Source organism: Lathyrus oleraceus, chromosome 1 (genome assembly GCF_024323335.1).
Source record: "Lathyrus oleraceus cultivar Zhongwan6 chromosome 1, CAAS_Psat_ZW6_1.0, whole genome shotgun sequence".
Taxonomy (NCBI): Eukaryota; Viridiplantae; Streptophyta; class Magnoliopsida; order Fabales; family Fabaceae; genus Lathyrus; species Lathyrus oleraceus.
In genome coordinates, this window is record NC_066579.1 from 149,389,588 (window position 1) to 149,394,780 (window position 5,193).

General features: G+C 38.9%; 1 pseudogene; it reads right to left on the reverse strand.

The window, feature by feature from the left end:
* Positions 1 to 3,978: 3,978 nt before the first annotated feature.
* Positions 3,979 to 4,975, reverse strand: LOC127096426 (probable receptor-like protein kinase At1g80640; annotated as a pseudogene).
* Positions 4,976 to 5,193: the final 218 nt, after the last annotated feature.

Below are 5,193 nucleotides of genomic sequence, written 5' to 3' on the forward strand. Positions count from 1 at the left end.
AACTTAACATCCATAAGTATCAACATGCAAAAATCCAGATCAATTCAAGTTCAATAAGCATGGTAAATAAAATCAAGAACATGAACAAGACATGGTGTGACATACATTGTCACACCTCTAAAGATGACATCATATCTCACAATCCAGGAACTCAAAAATCACAAACCATATACCAAAATGACCAGGAATGAGTCTAGATCATGCATGTAAAATTTCAAGAATTTCCAATTAAGCATCATGATTTCATAAATGAAATGGCAAGCATGGTGCAACAAATGACATGTGAAAACAAACCCTAGGCAATTATTTTTCCTACACGTGCACAAATTTATTAAAAATCATCAAAAAATAAAGGACATGGTGAGGATCATGGTAGAAAAAATTTCATGTGAATTGGATCAATAGTTTTTGAGTTATGATTTTTTGAATGTGAAAGAAAAATAAAAAAAAGCATGGAAAGGCATGTGATACATGATATGCATAAGTGGAAGAAAAAACACAAGGCAATTGGCTGGATGCTGAAGCGGGGAATCGAACCCCTGAGTATTTCAAAATGAGCGCCACTTAAGTGAAACGTTACGTTTCACTTAAGTGCATGGCGCGCTCTGATTGGCTCATGGCGAAATAAACACCAAATCCATGCAAACTGAAGGCAAAACGGATCAAAGCCATTTCTGGAAATGATATTCAAACATTCATCACGTGTTCTTGCTGTTCATCATCAACATGAACAAAATCTCACAGAAATTAATGAAACCTATATGGATTGAATCCTCTCATCATGTACAACACTAATCCAACATTCATTTCAATTAATTTCACTCATAGCAAAAGGATCGAGCAAAACAAGTTTCACAATCCAAAATTCAAATCAGCATTGTCGCAGCCTGAAAAATACAGTGGGCGCAAAAAAACAACCGGCGAAAGAAAAAGATGACAGAAGAGTCGCCACCGTGCGTTATTTATCCCAAAGGAGGGAAAGGAAACGCTCGAAGTAAACCTGGAGAAAGGAAAGGAAAAGACAAGGTCTCGCAACCAAATCTTGGGTTCGGGAGTCGATTATGCGAAGGGAAGGTATTAGCACCCCCACGCATCCGTAGTACTCTACGGGATCCACTCTTGTTGTTTCTTGTCTAAAGGGTGTGTGTTTATCTAATGTACTATTTACTAAAAGGGTCAAGAGAAAAATGACTCGCATAGATATCGCATCCATTGCATACGTATCTCATCTGGAATGAGAATAAGAGTCTTCGTAGCTCGGCTACCTATGGGTGAAAGAGATGTGTGCTCGCTAAGACGTCGCGTCTTATGCCTACGTATCTCATCTGAACATGAGAATCAGAGTTGCCGTAGTTCGGCTACACGCACGCCAAACAAACAAACACACAAGCAGGCAAACATGGAGCCTGAGTGCCAATCACTGGACTTACATCAGCATCCGAACCAAAACACACACAAAAAGGGAAACGTGGAGCCCGAACGCCAATCATTGGACTTACATCGGCATCCGAACCAAAACACACGCACACTGGAACCCGAATGCCACTCGATGGACTTACATCAGCTTCCAAGCACACAACAACCAAACAAGTTAATAGGGAGTCGAGAACTCGAGCCTATAACTGTCAATCACACACACAAAAAGAAAGAAAAGTGTGCCCAGAGAGATCCCGCACGATCTCCTGCCTACGTACCTCATTTGGTATGAGGATCAGAGCAACGTAGTTCCCCTACATAGGGATTGCCATCTGAATATGGACTTACGAAAGGAGGACACCAGTTGTGTCAAAGGAGAGTGGGCAATGTGTTCACGTCCTAGCAGTAGGTGTCGCAGCTCGCTGAATCGAGTCTTAGGCAGTTACCTCTTTGCAGTAGGACGGACTACATGCCACAAGATCGGAGACGCTCGGAAAGGTCTAGAAGTGGGGAAGCTCTGCCCTAGAGTTGTCATGCAATATGTCCTTAGGTGTTTAGGATTTACAAATGGGAATATCTACCTATTGTTAGCATGCAAAGAATATGGGAATTCTACCTATGTTATCATACAAAAGGATATGAGAATCCTACCTATGTTATCACACAAAAGGATATGGGAATCCTACCTATGTCATCATGCAAAGGGTTCTATCTAATGGGTGCTACCTAATCGGAACAAGAATCGACGAATGGAGCAAGGAGAAGTGTTAGGGATAAGGGTAGATGGCGATGCATGAAGCAATCGACTTACAAGGTTGATGGCGATGCATAAAGCAATCGACTTACAAGGTTGATGGCGATGCATAAAGCAATTGACTTACAAAAGGGTGGATGAATACGTGCTGGTTCTGTTAGGTTTTGAAAAAATGATTACTCGACGTTGGATCGAGGTTTTGGTCTTGTTTTGAAATGGTTATCAGATGTTCATTTTAATTCTTGTATTAACAGATGAATAAAGAATGAAAGAATAAATATTATACATTTCATGGGAGAGGGATACATTTGTTATGAATGGGGGTTGTCATGGCAATCAAACGACATAAATATATGCCTCATACATCATACAAGTAGGCAACAGTCAATCAGACAATAAGACATTTAAACAAGTATGCGATCCAAATCAAATAATCAAAGAAATGAAATGAATGAGCATTAAACAACGTATGAGTGTAAGTGAAAGGGAACCGGCTCATTGTAAGAAAGCCCAAGAGTAAGCTATGTGAGGTTGATGGCGATGCTTAAAAAGCAATCGACTTACAAGGGTGTAAAAAAATGGGCTCGATATTAAATCGAGAAAGTATGATTTTTATAGTTTAAAAAAAATGGTTTTTGAACTAAATTCAAGTACAATAACTACGCATTATTAACACATGAAATTATAATAAGCATAAAAAGAGATATTAACAAAATACTAAAAGAATAAAAAAATGCTAAAGGAAAATAAAATCAAATAAAAAGCAAAAGGTGTCACACACGAGTATTGAACCCTCCCCACCTAATATTATGCAACTGCCCTCTCTCCACTAGGCCACTCAACAATATCTGCTATTAAGATACTACCCAAAATATATGAACTGGAATAAAAGTTTAAAATAAAACAACAAAGATTTCGTGGTTTTTATATTATTTCTGTAAAAAAACAAATTTAATTTAAAAAAATAATAATTAATTAATTAAAAAAAACAGAAAGGAAATGGAGAGTGAAGGCACAGAAGCTCGTCTTCTCCAATCTTCCAAAACGTTCCTCTCTCTAGAGACATTCATCTTCTTCCACACTCAAAACAGAAACAAACTCACAGAAAGAAAACCAAACAATATTCCTAACCCAATACTCGTTTCATCCTATCATCTTCTTCTCAACAAAGACCAAAACGTACCGACAACAAACAACTAGGAAAAACGCTGAACCTTTCCTAGAGCAAAATCAAAAGATGCAAACAAAAGGTCACATGTTATGAGGATGTCGAGAGAAATGTGATGATTACCTCCTCAAAACGAAGCTCGGCGCGGTTATGATAGTGGTGCGAGGAACTGGTGCGCTCTCTTCAGGTAACTTCCTTCGCCGTCGAATCCGATCCTAGGGTTTCTCTCGCTTCTGCCTTTTTGCAACCTTGTATTGAAAAAGTTATTTTTTAGGGTTTTTGATTCAATTCCGCCTCCAGGTCTTTGTCGTTGATTCTTTTTCCTTACTGATTTGCTCTCTCTTTTTATCCCCTGCCGTTAGGGTTTCGAATTGGTATCCTTGTGTTCAAAGGAGTAACTCTGTGAAGTCCCTTCGGTGTCCAGAAATTGGATTGACCTCTTTGATGCTATGTTCGACAATGGTAACCTGAACCCACTCTTTCTTCTTCATTTCTGTCTCAACTCTGTTTTGGGTAATCTTCTGAATTTTACTGCTTTGGCTAATTAACTTTACCTTTTTACTGCAGTGAAAATGGAGGGCTTGGTTTGATTTCAACATCTGAAGGATGGTTTGTGATTTTTCCTTGAATTTTAGTAGTTTCATGGTGAGTCAACATATCTTCTGGCTTGGTGCATAACCATTCCATAACAGCAACAGATGTGGTAGCAGGTTTGTTGTTGCATTTGGTTCATAGAATTCTTAATCACATTATCCACAATATTTGGAAGTTTAGATCTGTCTGTGAGCTGTGGCATTGCCCATGTGACAATAGATTGGCATTGAGATGAACTTAGTTTTTTCACAGGCACAAATCCAAAAGCATAGACATCACTTTTATCAGTCAATTTACCATCTAAAAGACACTCTGGTGCTACATACCCCAATGTCCCTGAAAGCCTGATGTTATTCTTGTTTTGGGACCCATCAATTATTGCAAGACCAAAAATCAGAAAACTTGGCATTGAAGTTTACGTCTAAGAGAATATTAGAAGATTTCAGATCTCTATGGATCACTGCAGGGTATCAGTGCTCATGCAGATACTTCAAGCCTCTTGCTGTGTCAAGAGCAATCTTCACCCTCATGTGCCATGTCAATGCAGAGCCATGAGAAGGTTCAGGTAATTGAGTTTCCAATGATCCATTTTGCATCAACTCATAGATAATAAACCTTGAATCCTCATGAGTTCCACAACCAAGTAGAGAAATTACATTTGGATGTTGAATTTCACTTAACAATTCCACCTCATTCTCATACTCTCTTTCTGCATATTGACATTCACAGTTCAACCTCTTGATTGCAACCAACAAATTATCATCCAAACTAACCTTGTAAACACATCCAAAACCAACTTCACCTAAGATGTTACTTTCCTTGAAATTTTCAGTGCCTTTTTCTATTTGCTCATAGTCAATGATTGGAACACACCCTTTCTTACCAACCTTCTTCACAGAATTGAATTTACTCAAAATTGGTGCAAAACCAAGTCCTTTCTCAGAGTCTGAATTTTGAAGGTTTTTCTTCCTTTTTGTTGTGTGAATTTGCAGCTGGCGTGCAGTCCTAGGTGAAGCAGGAGCAGGTCGTGTGAAGCAAGACATTGGCTCCACAATGCAGCTGCCTCATGGCTGCTGTTAATGATGATGACACGATGAGCTTGTTGGTTCCACTACAGGTCAAGACAAAGGTATGGAGTGTTGATGACTGAGCCTATTTTTGCTTCCAATATTGTTGATTTGCTGTTCCAATGCTCTGTACTTCAGTTGTTTTGATTCCTTTTGGGCAGGCTGTAGTTTTGATGCAGGTTCTGTGGTCATGC